This window comes from Saimiri boliviensis, chromosome Y (genome assembly GCF_048565385.1).
Source record: "Saimiri boliviensis isolate mSaiBol1 chromosome Y, mSaiBol1.pri, whole genome shotgun sequence".
In the NCBI taxonomy this organism is placed as follows: Eukaryota; Metazoa; Chordata; class Mammalia; order Primates; family Cebidae; genus Saimiri; species Saimiri boliviensis.
Genome location: NC_133471.1, coordinates 10,018,083 through 10,035,503, shown reverse-complemented (window position 1 = coordinate 10,035,503; position 17,421 = coordinate 10,018,083). Strand labels below are relative to the sequence as shown.

The 17,421-nt window shown below is 38.3% G+C and overlaps 2 pseudogenes; one reads left to right on the top strand and one right to left on the bottom strand.

Moving 5' to 3' along the window:
• LOC141583064 (interleukin-9 receptor-like) overlaps positions 1-1,965 on the bottom strand; it is a 36,116-nt pseudogene extending 34,151 nt beyond the window's left edge.
• Positions 1,966-4,726: 2,761 nt separating this feature from the next.
• LOC141583063 (coagulation factor XIII B chain-like) lies at positions 4,727-17,011 on the top strand (annotated as a pseudogene).
• Positions 17,012-17,421: the final 410 nt, after the last annotated feature.

Genomic DNA, 17,421 nt, shown 5'->3' with positions numbered 1-17,421 from the left:
TGCTAGGGAGGCTGAGGCAAGGGAATCATCTGATCCCAGGAGGCAGAGGTTGTGGTGGGCCGGGATCACGCCATTCCTCTGCCCTACTGTATATGTAAAAATGAAGACTCACTAAGCCAAACTAAATTGTGTATTCAGTGGAAGGCTGATCAGGAATTCAAAAGAATGCAACCTTTTATCTCAGTTACCTACTTCTGACCTGGAAGCACCCCCACTTCCTGCTTCTAACTGTTCCACCTTACTGGACCAAACAACTGAATACAACTTGCACATACTGATTAGAGTCTCATGTCTCCGTATAATGTATAAAAAAGCAAGCCGTACCGTGAACACCTTGGGCACCTGTTGTCAGGACCTCCTAAGGCTGTGTCATGGGCATGTCCTTAACCTTAGGAAAATAAGCTTTCTAAATTGACTGAGACCTATCTCAGATATTTTGGGCTCACAATCCACAATCACCATGGTGTGACAGTTAACTACAGCATTCAGTACAGAGATGTGCCATACAGGTTTGTTGCCTGGGAACAATATACCATTTAACTTAGGGATGGAGGGGACTATACCATATAACTTAGGGATGGAGGGGGCTACACCATCTAGGCTTTGTAAGGACACTCCATGGTGTTCGTAGAAAGATGAAATCGCTAAGGACAAATTTCTCAGAAAGTATCCACATTGTGAGGAGATGCTTGAGTGTATTTTAAATGGTTAACGCCTGGGGGAGGTGGGGGAAGGAAACTCAACTCCCGTTATGGTTTAATAGCAAAGCTTAATATGGTTAACATATTTCATCTAAGCTAAGATGCCAGTGACTAAAAGACATTATTTTATGCACCATCACAAATAGGTTGCCAATTAAACGGACTTTCTGAATAACAATAAATATGTGAATTTACTTCTATTAACGCCAGGAAAGCAAAATGAAAAAGTACCAAGGTCATGACATGTTAAAGCAAAAAAGGAGTAGGCTGTTAGCCTGAAGTCTTCACTAAACAAATGGAAACCAAACTTGGAAGCATTTAAACTGACAAAAAAAATTAACCAACCAACCGCAGTCAATGACAAAAAGCCCAGCCGCCAGTTGGCTGTATGATGAGTGACACGGAGGGAACCATCCCACAATATGCATTCCCCTACCTGGAGCCAACGAGAAACCTCAGCCCCAAATCTTGTTTTCCATTTAGAGCTTCAGCCATGATTCATCGATTATTCCTTTGCTCAAATAACTATTTTACTATATTTTGCCTAAAAATCTTCTAATCCCTAAACCCTAACCCTCACTCTAACCCCTAACCGTTATTTTCCACGTTTGCATTGGTATGTCAGCGTTGATTATTAACAGTACTGTACCAGCAGGGCCACGTGGGTTCTGCTGGTTTTATATTAACATTTTGGTACTGAGGCCTTGCACTGGCATTACAGGTGTTTTGTACAAGAGCACCGTGGGTGCTGTATTCATATTTCGAGTGTCATATCTGCTTTGGGAACGCTCTATTTGTGTTTTGGGGCTAAGGTGCGGACTTGGCTCTGAGGCCACCTAGCATGGGGTGGGGAGAACCTCAGCGCACAGGATTCAGAGGCTTTTGATATCCAGTTTTCCACACAGAGACCTTCTTACTAGTCTCTGACCGTCAGCATTCCGGGCTGCAAACAGGAAGGATTTTACTCACCGTGAATGTGGCCCAGAGTTGTCCCAAACTGAGGCAGTGCCCCCAAGTTCTGTGTTAAGAACGCGGCTCTGCCTTTGTGTGCCTGCAGGGTCTGTGCTGAGAAGAATACAGCTCCATCCTCGTGGCGCTCCCCGCAATGCCACCCTGGGTTTTCTGGGGAGGAGGACGCAGCTCCGCCATACCAGTACCCCCAAAGTCTCTACTTAGGAGAACAAAACTCTGCGGACTGCCGTGCTGCCCCTGACGCCGGCGCTATGACAGCACACACGCTGGCGCTGTGACGCCACAGACGCATGCCGGTGCGACGCGGGGCACACTGGTGCTCTAAGGCCACACATGCCGGGGTTCCAGGGCCGCTAGCACGCCGGCCCTCCGACTCCAGGCACGCAGGCGCTCTGACGGCGGGCTCGCACACAAGCTCCCTGAAGCCACGCACACCTGTGCTGTGAACCCAGGCTCGCACGCCGGCGCCCTGACCCCACGCTCACACGCTGGCACTCTGACACGCCACGCAGACACGCCACGCTCTGAAACCCCGCACGCCTGCGCTGTGAGGCCGCGCACGCATGCCGGTGCTCTGACTCCAGGCTCACACGCCGGCACCCTGACGGGCGCTCGCACCCAAGCATTCTGATGCCACGCACACACACCGCGCTGTGACGGCGCGCTTGTATGCCAGCGCTCTGAAACCACACACGCCGGGGCTCTGTCGCCTGTGCACGCGGGTTGTGGAGCCTCGGGAATCTGAAAAGGCGATCTCGGGCGCCCCCTGCTGGCCATTAGGGTCAATGCAGGGCCCTCTGACAGCGCGGTGAGGGCATCTCCTGCTGGCAGTGCGGGCACTTGCAGAGACCTCTTATTCATAGTGTAGTGGCAGCAATAACCCTGCTGGTAACCACGGCAATGCAGGGTCTTCTCCGTGCTGCCAGACCCTCTTGCTCGCCGTGTAGTGGTGGCATGCGCTGGTGGGGGCCCTACAAGGCCCTCTGGCTCACAGTTACTTCTCCTTGAATCTAGCCATCTGACAGGGATACCAGGCTCTGGGTTAGTACTGCGGGTTGCCTGCACAGGGCCCTTTGATGTAAACTCTCTTCAGACCTCTCAGCCATGGATACCAGCACCTCTCTTAATAGAGGTGGCAGGGGAGTGAAATGAACTCTGAGGGTCCTTGGTTGTACTTGTTTCATGCACTAGTTTTCTGCTGGTTGGCCTCCTGCCAGAAGGTAGCGCTTCCAAGAGAGCATCAGCTGTGGTAGTATAGGCGAGGATCAGTGGAGCCTAGAACTTACAAGAGAATATGACCTTTGTCTTCAGCTACCAGAATGGTTATGGAAGGACCATCAGGTGGAGGCAGGGTTAGGCATGTCAGAGCTCAGACTCCTTGGGTGGAGCTTGTTGCAGCTGCTGTGGGGAAAGAGGGTGTGATTCCAAGGTCCATGGAGTTATCTTCCCAGGAGGATTATGGCTGCCTCTGCTGTGTCATGAAGCATTTCCGGGAACTGAGGGAAAGCTGGCAGTTACAGACCTTACCCAGCTCCTACACAACCCAACAAGCAAGTCTCACTTCTACCATGTTCCCACCAACAGCAATAAGTTTGTTTCCATGTGGTGGGTGAATAGGGTTGAGACCTTTCCTCAGACTACCAGCCTCTCAACTGAGAAAGCGAGACAGGCTTTTGTGCCTCCCCACCTGTTGACTCTGCACACCAGATTCACACCCTTTCCCTATTGCTGGCTGGAAAGTTTCTGTGCAGTCGAAATTGTTTCAAAGTTCACCTGGTGGTTTCCGTCTCCCTGTGATCTTTTCTCTGTTCCTCTGGCAGCCCTTTTCAGGTCCCCTGTTAGACAAGTCAGAAATGGCTTCTCTGGGGACCCAGAGAGCCAGGGATTTTCCCCCTGCTTCCCCTACTCCTGTATTTCACTCGGTTCTCTAAATTGTCTCTGCTCCAGGTAAGGTCAAATTCTTCTCTTGTAATCTAGACCTTCAGGTTCCCCAAGGGTGTGTGTTCAGGCGTGGACAATCCCTTTTCAGTGTTTGGGTATTCAAAGTATGTAGGCTGTCTCCTGGGTCATGCAGGAGCAATCCATGTCTTTCAAAGGATCTGTGGATTCTCTTGGCTTTCCTGGTGTATCCCTGAAGTGGTTCTTGGATCCAAAATTCATGATGCCAGTCTCTACACATCCTGGTTTGTCCATCCAAGTGGGAGCCCCAAGTTAATCCTGCCTATCCACCGTTTTTTTTTTTTTTTTTTTTTTTTTTTTTTGTATTTTACATTAAATCTCATTAGCATGTGAACTCCATGAGGGCAAAAATTTTATTTCTTTTCTTTTTTTTCTTTTTTTTTTTTTTTTTTTTTTTTTTTTTTTTTACTGCTAACTACCTCAATACTGTTACATTACTGTTACATACCCTGCCATTTTGTGGACATTCTAAATATTTCTCAAAAATGAATGTTGATATATTACAGTGCTTATCTCACCATCTGCCACAAAGTACAAACTCTCTAAATGTCAAATATTACTATTTTAGGAATTTTAAATAATATGATGCTATTTTCAATAATACTTTTCTGTCATTACTTGAGACAACTATGATTATATATCTCTTTAAGAAGTGCAATCTAGACCACCACATATTTCAACATCAGGTATCCATTAGCTCATGTTCCTAAGTTCATCATTTTACTTGATCAATATTGGTAAAGATCCATGGCCACAAGTGAACTTTAATCTATGAACTTACAACTGGGAACTTAGGTTGAATATTTACCTAGTTTTTTATGCAGCCTGTGTTAATTATTTATTCTGCTGCTATTGATGACCAAATCAATTATAATGTTATCATTGGACTCTGGCAAGATAAGTAATGCCAATTAATATCATTGTGTTATTTTAAAATTATTTGAAAATATTTTAAGTGAAATATAAGACTCGTTACAAAAGGACTTAGGCAGATGTAAATTATTAACTTTTTCCTCATGAGAAGTATTGTATACTTAATGACAAATTCCTAGTGGCTAGAATTGTTAAAATATTTGTGAAGCACACCACTGAGAATGAGGTTGAAAAACTTTTCTCATCGTACTAATAATCTCAGGAGAACTCTATGCAGAAGGTAAACTTAACCCCTAATATTCTTTATTCTCTAAAACATATAAATGGGGAATCTAATATTTATACAACCAAAGCTTTACTATACTTTCATTTTAATATATCAATTGTATAGCATACCTTTTATAAATATAACTTTTAATAATATTTAAACCTTTTCCTATGAGCAAAATTACTAATTAATACAGTGGCATAAGCTAGAAAAACAATTTTGTTTTATTTTAAACAAAAACGCTTGTATCTCTAGGTTTGGGGACAGGAGATCAGGATCCAAATACTTGTAAAATGTTTTCAAGCTACAGTACGTCCATTTCAAAGTCACATGTTAACATTAATTCTAAATCTATGCTAGAATCCATTCCTAATACTGACAAAACTTGGACAATTTTAATTCTGTTCATAATGTGGGAAATTTGAAAAAGAAATAGCCACCAATAATGAGCAAGATTTTCTACTTTTGAGACTTTGATTTTTATCCCAATGAATTATTCCTTAAATATTGAATACATTAAGTATTGATTAGTAGGACAACCATATAATTGCTTGTACAAACAGGGACACTGTTGAGAGTAAAAGAGGGGTCCTATTGATAATTGTTTGAACACGTATAAATCAAGACTTTCCAAACAAACCAATACCTATGGACTCCCTATTAGAACGCTTTATAGTCATATTGTCCAGTGTGTATGCTCAGTGTGAAAGTATAAAGGAGGCAGTGTACACGGGTATGTTGTTTAGGAACAATTATCAATATTATCAGATCGTAGGATGAAGAATCCAGAGACGCAATTCGCATTAGCAAGAGTGAACATACAAAGAAGAAAACTACAGCAATAAGGCTTTTCTAAAATAAACATCTTAGGGAATTTATTGAAATTAAATATATAAGTTTCAATTGTATTTTAATTGAATAATTTACTGTAAATTTTCTACCAAAACATCGAAGATTAAAATTATAAAAGTGAAAGACACAGAATTAATCTTATTGGATACTCTTAATTCTATAATGGGATGATTTTTGCATGAATTTCTTTTGATTTTATTTTTCTGTGTAAATAGGGACTGCTTAAAGACTGAGACAGTAATCTTATTTTGGCCTGCTTCTCTCAACTCTCATTGTGAACTTCAGGGGCGAGAATTCAGTTAATTGTATTTCTCATTTCCTGGTATGCAATTATTATTAACTTATGAAAGCTCACGCTCTTGCTTTACTTACACATTTTATCCCCTATTCCTAGTCTTGAAGTCCATTTCCCCTGGACCTACTATAATGTTTTGACATGTTACTGTAGTTCTCTCAACCACAAATAGCTCTGAAATGAATATTATAATATAACCAACTTATCTTTCTGTGAGAATATGGTCAGTCTGTATTCACTCACAGGTGAAATGACTGAGTCTATTCTTGTACTTGATTTCTGTGAGTCGTGACAGATTACTTAGGCAGAATGACTGTTTCAAATTATATCATCTCTGAGAGAGGATATCAGTTGCTGCTTCTCATCATCCTCACCATCACCTCATATTGTCCGTCTTTGTACTGGTTGCCATGCTATTATTTGTAATGTGAAATCCAATTTTTATTAATTTACCATTCTCTGATTGCTAATGTGTACATCTCTTCATATACTTTTTTAGATGATCAGACGTCAGTGATTTCCTGGTTTATAATTACTATATTCCTCACATTTCTCAATAATTTTTTCTCAGGAATTCATATTCTCCAAGGCATTCAAGCCTCCTTAACAAGTAATGTGCCTAGACTGGTGGTGGAGAGAGATATCCCAGGACAGAGTGTTTAAAGCCACAGCCTAGGATTGTTGTGCAAAGAGTACTTTGCTGCCCCTCCCTGACAAGCAACTGTGTATTCACCATTGCATTGCTATTTTGGAAGAGCCTTTTTATTGTAAATTCCTTGGGTTCTTGAGTGTGAAAAATGGTGAGAATTCTCAGAAAATGGGAACTTTCCTGCCCGTGTTTTTCTGTCTGCTCCATCAGATGCTGGAAGTTTGGTTACTCATCATTCCACATGCATTTCCTTCAAAACTAGGCTAGCATTACTTTTATTCTATGTCTCACGGTAGCATTAGTATGCAGTGATCAACTTAGGCACTGAAGCCACAGTAATCACACTAGATCCAGCCCTTCTTTTATCCATGACTGCTCATGTTTCTTCTCAACACAGCTCCTAGGGTTGTTCAAGCATTTCTTTAAGTGTTTTTGTGATTTTAAGATCTTCAACACAAAGATATATATATTTTTAAATATGTGTTTGATTTAGAGTATAATATATCCAGTAAAATGCAAAAATCCTAGGATACACTTCTATAATTTTTTTTATATAATTTTACACCGTTCAGATCAAGATATAGAACACTGACAACACCCCAGAAACATAACTGATGCCTGCAGGGCACTAAACCCCAAAGATAACCAATTGGAGTTCTTTTATCATGGATTAGTTTGTCTTCTTTTAAAAAGTTATGCAAATTTATACATAAGTCATAGGTGACTGGCATCTTTCACTCAATATTATGTTTATGAGAATCACCATTCACTCATTTCTGTTGTATAATATTCCATTGTATACATCGTGTAAAATGTGTTTATCTTTTCCTATTTCTGGACATTTAGATTGTTTCCAGGTTGGACTATATGAATAGTGCTGTTACAAACATTCTTTTACATGGCTTTTGGTATACAAATATATACTTTTTAAATTGGGAATATGGTTTGTCCGTGTTTTACACCAATAAATATTGCAAAAGGGTTCTCTCATGGACTTTGATCTAATTTATACTTACAATTGTATAAATATGAGAGTTCTAGTTTCTTCAGTTCTTCACCAGTCATTGAGATAGCCTGTCTTTTTCATTTCAGCAATTCTATTGGATATGCAGTACTATCTCATGTTGATTTAAATTTGCATTTCTCTGATGACTAATATCGCTAAGTACTAGGTCTCTGAACATTTAAATATCCTGTTTTGGCCGGGCACGGTGGCTCAAGTAATCTCAGCTACTCAGGAGGCTGAGGCAGGAGAATTGCCTGAACCCAGGAGGAGGAGGTTGTGGTGAGCGGAGATCACGCCATTGCACGCCAGCCTGGGTAACAAGAGTGAAACTACGTCTAAAAAAAAAATCCTGTTTTGCAAAGCTCTTGCTAAAGTATTCTATTCATTTTAATTTGTTGTCAGTTTGTTTGATTTTATTTTTTGAAAATGCTAATTATTTGAAATTTTTTAATGAGTTTGCATATGTTAAGGAGAAACTTTATCTATTCCTGGATTGTGCTGTCTACTTACAATGGGCATTAGCCACATACAGCTATTAGAGACACTACTTAAAATGTCACTAGCCCAAGATCATATGTACCGTAACTATAAATACATAGGGAATGTTAAAGAGTTAGTAACCAAAAAGGAGAATGTAAAATATTTTCAATATATTGGATCAATTAAAATATATCATAAAAATTAACTTCAGCTCATCCTTTATATTTTTATGAATGTGACTATTAGACGTTTTTTAATTACATATATGACTTTCAATACATATCTAGTAGGAAGTGCAGGTGCGGTGCAGTGGCTTATCTGTTGTAATCCCAGTGCTTCGGAAGGCCACGGCAAAAGGATCCTTTGAGTTCAGGAGTTCAAGACCAGCCTGAGCAACATAGTGTGACCCCCTTCCCCATGTCTACAAAAGATAAAGCATACTTTAGCCAAGTGTGGTGGCATGTGCCTGCAGTCCCAGCTACAGAACAGGAGGATTGGTTAAGCCTAGAAGCTCCCAGTGGCCATGCGCTATGATTTCAACACTGCACTAAAGCTTGGGTAACAAGGAAAACTCTGTCTCTAATAAGAAAAAGAAAATACTGTTCTACAGAGTTAGCGGAGCTTGCCTGAAGAAGTGGTCTGCTAAGTTTTATCATGACTGGCGGATGTTTAAAGTAACTTGCAATTATGGTAAAAGGACTGCTTGAATTGTCACAAAAGTACTTTAAACATTTAATAAAAATAAGTACCAGTTGAAGTTGCTCTAAATACTTTTAATTAGTTTGTCTTGTCATCTGATTATAAATTTTATGTTTTTAGAGATTTATTTTTTTCCATTTTCAGCTTGACATTTGCTCATTTCAGAGAAACCCTGTGGCTTTCCTCATGTGGAAAATGAAAGAATTGCCCAATATTACTACACTTTTAAAAGCTTTTACTTTCCAATGAACATAACAACAAAATTGTCATTTTTCTGCTTGGCTGGTTAGACCACCAAAAGTGGGAGACAAGAAGGGCAAACCACGTGTACAGCAGAAGCCTGGCCCCAGAACCAAGGTGCTTTAGTAAGTCAGCTGAATGTGTCAACTCAGTGTTACAATACTCAAAGAAATTTGTTTATAAAACTACGGGTCCAATGAAAATGGAAAGTGATTAAACATTTTAGTAGAGAAAATAACAAAATAACTAGCAAACTGTCTTTCTACAAATTGAAAGCATAATTTGAATTCCGGTAAATAATGCTGTTTATGTTAAAATGTTATTTTCTTTATCTGTTTTTAATAATACTCTGCTGAAGGGAATAGGGAAATAACTGAAATTGTTATTTATCACATTGCAAGGGGAAAAGATGTAATTTACTTTAAGTAATGAGAAACTTATATTGATAATTAAGCGCAGGATGCCAGAAAAGTGCTTGAAACACTGGCCTCTGGAAGGGCAATATTGCTACTCCAATGCTTTATCATTTGTAAGACTGATCTCTTCTTTGTATACCAACTTCTCTCATGATATCCATTGAAAGCTGTGTTTTTCAATTTTGAATGAAAGTTTGAGTTCAAATTTGTGAGAAGGTAATCTAATTGACTCATTTTCTTACTTTATGTCAGGCTACACTATCGTCAAACTATCAATTATCTTCCACTAGGGCAGGTGACCCAGAGTAAGGGGCTTTGATTGAGTTAGTCTCATGTAAAAGAGGGCATCAAATATGGTTATCGTAGTTGATATATTCAGCAAACCTGCCTAGAAGCAGATGTGGTGGGGATATAAATTACTATAAGAACTACAAATAGTAAATACCAAGAAAGTCAGTATTAGATTGAATTCATTTAAAAAAAATATGCAGATATTTCCAAAATGAAATTGCTAATATTAACATTACGCTTTTGGCTTAATTTTAGAAGTTAGTAAAACACAAGCTCAGTTTCATTATTAAGTTAAACAAATAAATATTTTTTCCCATAGAAAAATGCACTAAGCCTGAGCTGAGTAACGGTTACATCTCTGATGTAAAGTTATTATACAAAATTCAAGAGAGCATGCATTACGGTTGTGCTTCAGGATAGAAAACCAGTGGAGGAAAGGATGAAGAAGCGGTTCAATGTCTCTCTGATGGATGGTCTTCTCAACCACGTGTAGGAAAAAACATGGTATAATATGCATTTCCTAAAACTAAAGAGGCATTTTTTATTTAATAGAATTTATTTTTCATTATGTCTGCAATGCAGGAAGTTGATATTGCGTTACTTTTCTCAAGTGCTAAGTGTTTCCTTAATCCAAATGTTCTCAATCCCTACAACACACCTACACCAATAATTCCTACTTTGCACCAATAAAAGGAATTGGAATGGAATAAAACGAAAGAAGCTTTCTCTTTTCTTTTCTTTCTTTGAGATGGAGTCTTGCTCTGTTGCCCAGGCTGGACTGCAGCGGTGCAGTCTCGCTCACTGCAACGTCCACCTCCTGGGTTCAAACGATTCTCCTGCCTCAGCCTCCTGAATAGCTGGGACTACAGGTGCACACCACCGCACCTGGCTAATTATTTTTATTTTTTAGTAGAGATGGGGTTTCACCATATTGTCCAGGCTGATCTTGAACTCCTGATACTGTTGCCCGCCTCGGCCTCCCAAAGTGCTGGGATTACAGGCGTGAGGCACACGTCTGAGTAAAAGATTTTTTTTTTTTTCTTTCTATGTCACTATGTCCTTCATTACAGAAGAATTTAAAATCATGTACATTATTTTATGTTGTGAACCAATGTCAGATATACTTAAAGATAATTCAATAACTTAAATTTATGTATACTTTGTTAGTATGTTGTTTAAATTGTACAAATGCATAGACAGCACATACTTTAAGGATTTCTACTACACAAGCTGTCAGTTGAATTTTGGCCTTTGGTTAAGCACTTGTAGACCAGAATTTTAAGAACAGAAAACTGGTATGGTTATGTCAATAGGTGTATGAAAAAAGAGAATAGAGAGGCAAAGAAAAACTGGGGCTCTTTTTCAATTTTGCTAAGAGTTGATTTTACAATATATTCTTAAAATTCATAAAAATACATTTTAAGATTTTTAAATATTCTAGGTTATTAAAAAGGTTTATAAAATAAATAACTTTTGTAATTTTAGAAACATGTTTGGCTCCTGAGTTATATAATGGAAATTATTCCACAACACAGAAAACATTCAAAGTGAAGGACAAAGTACAATACGAATGTGCCACTGGTTACTACACAGCTGGAGGAAACAAGACCGAGGAGGTAGAATGTCACACATACGGATGGTCTGTCACACCGAAATGTACCAGTAGGTTCTCATTTGGAATAACATCTATTTTCACCTTGAAAACTTTCTCTCCTAGAAAAGTGTATACAAGTTGTCACACTAATTATGTTTCATTTTCCATACTTTTTGCCTTTAGTTTTAATTATGTTGATAGCAGTCTTTGATAGTTTAAAGCTCTCAAGTAGAAAAAATCCATTTTAGCTCACAAGATTACATTAAAATAAGAGTAATGCTATTTAACAAACACATAAAATGAATTCATAAGCTGTTTTGGCAAATTTAATTTCTATTCTAGACATATCATGTAAATAGAAAGTGAATCTGGTTCTAGCAGAAAAAAATAACAATTGTCTGTATTTTATTCATTCTTTCATTTGCAGCATTAAAGGGTTCTTCTTTAAGATTAATCAAAAATGGTCATTTTCATCCTGTAAAGCAAACCTATGAAGAAGGAGATGTCGTTCAGTTTTTCTGTGATGAAAATTATTATCTCAATGGATCAGATTTAATTCAATGCTATAGCTTTGGTTGGTACCCAGAATCTCCTGTATGTGAAGGTAAAATGTCTTTATTGGCTTTAATCTCCATTAGCGCTGACAAAATTCCTGTGGTGACACCTAATTTTTTTCCTGGGTCCTATTTTTTTAAATAAACATTGTCTTTTAAATTACTGCTATTTTCAGGAATCTGTAACACATTCCATCTGAATAAACCTTTGTTTTGTATTACTTTGTAAAGAAGTATATCTTTTATATTTATTATTTTAAAATCTCTATTATACATTTTAAATCCCTTATTATAACAAATAACTTTTCTTCCTGGGAATTGTTAGACTAATTAGTCCAATCTGGCAGCTTTGCAAGGACACTTTCTCTTAATCTGCCATATACTTCCAGATGTAAAAATTAGTCTCCAAAATAGTGATATACAAAGCAGAAAAAAACAAAAGAATAATCCCCAGAAGTGAAAATGGAAAAGAGGCATCTAGTAAAAGCTACCCCAAAATGTCGTATCTATGGTCACATTTCTATTACTAAATGTGTCTAACAGGCAATGCAGAAGACATCCATAGTTATTTAAACACACATAGATAGGAGGGTCCTATCTAGCAGAATATACAGATATGAAAAAAAAATGTTATAATGTGACAAATGGTACAATCAACTCAGGTTCAAAGTGACAGAATAAACATTAGAGATTCTGATTGGTGTGCTGTGGAATAACATTCACAGAGGTGATGGATAATATTTAGATTCGGTCTTAAGAGACAAATAGGAGTTTGAGGATTGGAATGATAGGGTGAGGCAAGAGTTTTATAGTCATTTTTTTATTTTTTTATATATGGGATATAATATCTATTGACAGGTAGGTGAAAAATATGAAGGTAGAACTTGGAAGAAAATGGTGAACATTTTGAAACAGGTGCTAGAAAAATGAATGAAGGCTCTGACCAGGGTTTGCAATGGGATTGCTGGGAACTATCCTAATTCCCTAAATGGACTGAACAGTAGTAACTTTAAAGATTTTATAGTTTTTCATTTGTGCTCAACATCCTTAATGTAGTAGTAGAGATTTTTTTAAGCAAAATTTTAAAAGCCTTTTATTTCTTTCCTTTTTTCTTTTTGAGTTGGAGTCTCCCTGTGTCACCCAAGCTAGAGCGCAGTAGCAGGATCTTAGCTCACTGCAATCTCCACCCACCACCATACCTGGCTGACTTTTCTGTGTACTTTTAGTAGAAACAGGGTTTTGCCATGTTCAGATTGTTCTCGAACTCCTGACCTCAGGTGATCTGCAGGCCTCGGTCTCCCAAGTTGCTATTTCAATAGTAAATGACAGACATCCTTAAGGCATTTTATATACCTCTCTTCCAATTTAGCCAGCATGACAACTTGCCTATTTACTCTGGTAAACAGTGATTAGGCATACAGCAGGTAGTATTGTAGGCTGAGTTATATCTCTCCTACTCCTCCCAAAATATAACCACATTATAACACTAGGAACCACTAAATGTTACCTTACATGGTAAAAGACACTTTGAAGTTAACAATCTTAAGGGAGGAATATTTTCTGGAATTATTTTTTCGGACTCTAAATAGAATCACAAATGCTCTTATAAAAGAGAGGCAGAGGGAGATTGACTACAGAAGAGGAAGCAGGAGATGTGACAATGGAAGCCACAGGTTGTAATGTTTTGAGGAAGGGGTTCTGAGCCCAGTAATGCAGGTAATTTCAAGAAGCTAGAAAAGGAAAAGTAGCCGATTCTCTTCCAAAGCCTCCAGAAGGAATGCAGCTCTCTTGACACCTCGATTTTAGTCCAGCAAAACTGAATCTCAAATTTTGGCCTCCAGGACTGTAAGAGAATAGACCTGTGCTATTTTAAGCCACTAAACTGTAATTCATCACAGCAGCAATAAGGAAGTAGTGTAGTCAATATTTTAGAGCAGGCGATTTTAATTTAGATAGACATGGGTTCAAGAACAGATCTGCTGCATGCTATTATTTACTTCATGAGTTTTAGTTTGTCTATAACATGGGAAAAATAATAGTTCCTACTTAATAAAGTTATTTTAGGAGTAAAGGAGCCAATGAATTTTAAAGGCCTGCAATTTTAATATTCTGTTGGTGCATAACAATGTCACCACAAACCCAGAATCTTAAAACAACACAAAGATATTATTTCCCATTTGGTGTAGGTTGGGAGTCTGGGTGTGGCTTAATGAGCTCTTCGTATCCATAGCTAACAAAGCTGCAATCAAGATGTTAGCTGGACTGCAGTCTCGTCTGAGTCTTGACTGGGCAAGTCTCCTTCCAAACTCAATATGGTTATTGGTAGCATTCAGTGCTTTGCAGACTGCTGAAATGAGAGCCTCAGTTTCTTGTGGCTATTAACTGAAGGCAGGCCACTTCCCTTTGCCTTGCAACACTTCTGCTTTGGAAGCTCATGATGTAGCCTCTAGTTTCTTTAAAACCAGCAAGGAGCGAGAGTCTCTTGGCAAGAAGGGCATTAAAATCTCATGTTACATAATTATGTATACATAATCAGGTACTGATCCATCACTTTTGCTGCATTTTGTGGGCTAGAAGCAAGTCATAGGTCCTACTCATGAAAAGGGGTATCACACAAGGGCGTTAACCTCAAGAGATGGTGATCAAAGGAATGCTCCTGGAATCAATCTGTCATGCTTTCTATGGTGCTTGAAATAATGAACACTTTCATTAAATCTTTATTTTTTTTGTAATTCTATGACTAAATTTGCTGATAAGGAAGAAGAAACAGATGTCCCCCTCCACCTCTGCCCATGAACTCCAAAATTCAAACCGGTTCAAGTTCAACAAGTTCTCGTCATGGAGAAATAGTTCATATAGAATGTGAACTTAATTTTGAGATCCATGGGTCAGAAGAAATACGTTGTGAAAATGGAAAATGTACAGAACTTCCAAAATGCATTGGTTAGTAACACCTTGAAGAAGCTTTGCTAAAATGAAATCTGCATGTGTGACTAAATGGTCTTTTCTCTTTTAACTGTACTTTTTCAGAAGGACAGAAGGTAGCCTGTGAGGAACCACCCTTCATTGAAAACGGTGTAGCAAATTTACACTCTAAGATTTATTACAATAAAGTGACATACGCATGTGAAAGTGGCTACCTTCTCCATGGATCAAATGAGATAACTTGTAGGCGTGGAAAATTGACACTTCCTCCTGAGTGTGTCGGTATGTATGCTACGATTAGCATCAATAGCTAAGCTTATGGTGTAAAATTTTCCATTCTTTTAATTTAATATGCATATTTTAGGAATAGACTGTTTAGGCAAATTAGAAACACATTGCTATAGCACCTACTCTTCTGCTTTGTGTATGTATATGTGTGTGTGTGTGTGTGTGTGTGTGTATGTGTGTGTATGTGTAGCCATCTATAGAATTTAAGTCAATACAAAGAATGCTTTTACACTGTTGGTGGGAGTGTAACTTAGCTCAACAATCGTGAAAGACAGTGTGGTGATTCCCCAAGGATCTAGAACTAAAAATATCATTTGACCCAGCAATCCCATTACTGGGCATATACCCAAATGATCATAAATCATTCTATTATAAAGACATGTAGACATGTATGTTTATTGAGGCACTGTTCACAATAGCAAAGACTTGGAACCAACCCAAATGCCCACGATGATAGATTGGATAAAGAAAATGTGGCACATATACACTATGGAATACTATGCAGCCATAAAAAAAAAAGGATGAGCTCATGTCCTTTGCAGAGACATGGATGAAGCTGGAAACCATCATTCTCAGCAAACCAACCCAAGAACAGAAAAACAAACACTGCATGTTCTCACTCATAAATGTGAGTTGAACAATGAGAACACGTGGACACAGGGAAGGGAATATCACACACTGAGGCCTGTCAGGGAGTGAGAGGCTAGGGGTGGGATAGCATTAGGAGAAATACCTAATGTAGGTGACGCGGTGATGGATGCAGCAAACAACCATGGCACGTGTGTAACTATGTAACAAACCTGCATGTTCTACACATGTACCCCAAAACTTAAGTGTCATAATAATAAAAAAATTCTATAAAACAAAACAAAACCTTTTTGAACACAATAATGCTAAGCACGATTATCTGATCTGTGTCATGCCATGACCTGTATGCTTTAAAAGACAGCACACGAATGATGTTGTGCTTTATTAGAGGAGTAAATAAGGGCATGGTGGACTGAGCGACTGGCCATAGGCATTATCTACTTCTCCTACAAAGTTAGGGTGGAGCATTGCATCTGGCCATTCTTAACCTTATCCCTTTCTGAGGCATGTCCTTGATCTTTCATTTTGCTGAAGGGCACCACCAGGATACACTGTCATTCCTGGGGGCTACTATTCCTGTCCTCGTTCTCATTTCTTGATCAGATCAGAGAGAGATCTCCACAGACATATTTATCTAGGACATTCATTGAATAAGACAGAAGCTCTGAAGGATGCCAAGGAAATTGACAGAGTAAGAGAAAGATACCAAAAAAGGGGAAAAAATGGGCATTTCCTCCATGGGTTGATTGAGAACAGAGATGAAGGGTAATGAGAAAGAAGAAAATAAAAGTGGGTAATTTCAAAGTGCAATTTTAGAATTGACTATAGTCTTTAGATTAAAGAATAGTTTCTCATTCTACAGATTAAAAAAAATGTCTATATCATAATTCCTTCACAATTGAGAAAAGAGAAAAAAATATGCCTAGTTGTTTTTAGGTAACGTAATTGCTCTCGTCTCTCACTTAGCAAATTTTAAAAATATTTGAGCTGAATAACGTTTTATATGTTTGTACCGAATTTATAAAACAATTGTCCAAAGTTATATAATACACATATTGAGACACTATAGTATTACTTAATATATTATATTGTTATGAGCTATGTTAATTTTAAAACAACTTCTTTTCTTAGAAAATAATGACAATTTTAAGCATCCTCCTGTTGTAATGAATGGGGCTGTTGCAGATGGGTTATTGGCAAGCTATACAACAGGATCCTCAGTGGAATATAGATGCAATGAATATTACTTACTGAAGGGATCAAAAATCTCTCGTTGTGAACAAGGAAAATTGTCATCCCCACCTGCTTGCTTGGATAAGAAAGAGAACATATTGAATGTCTATGTTTGTAGTTTCATGTGATCTTCTTACAGTCTTTTATATCATGAAAATGATGATTTTGTATACACCTTTTTTCAAGTGTTTTCACCTCTCACTTCTTTAAGTAGAAAGTCCCTAAAATCTCAGCATCCAGGCCTACATTAATTATTATCCCCTTCTTTTTCATTGTTGCAAATTACACATAATATAAAATTTACCACTTTAACGTACAATGTTTTTTAAGTGTACATTTTTTTTTTTTTTTTGACGGAGTTTCACTCTTGTTACCCAGGCTGGAGTGCAATGGCGCGATCTCGGCTCACCACGACTTCCGCCTCCTGGGATCAGGCAATTCTCCTGCCTCAGCCTCCTGAGTAGCTGGTATTACAGGCACGTGCCACCATGCCCAGCTAATTTTTTGTATTTTTAGTAGAGACGGGGTTTCACCATGT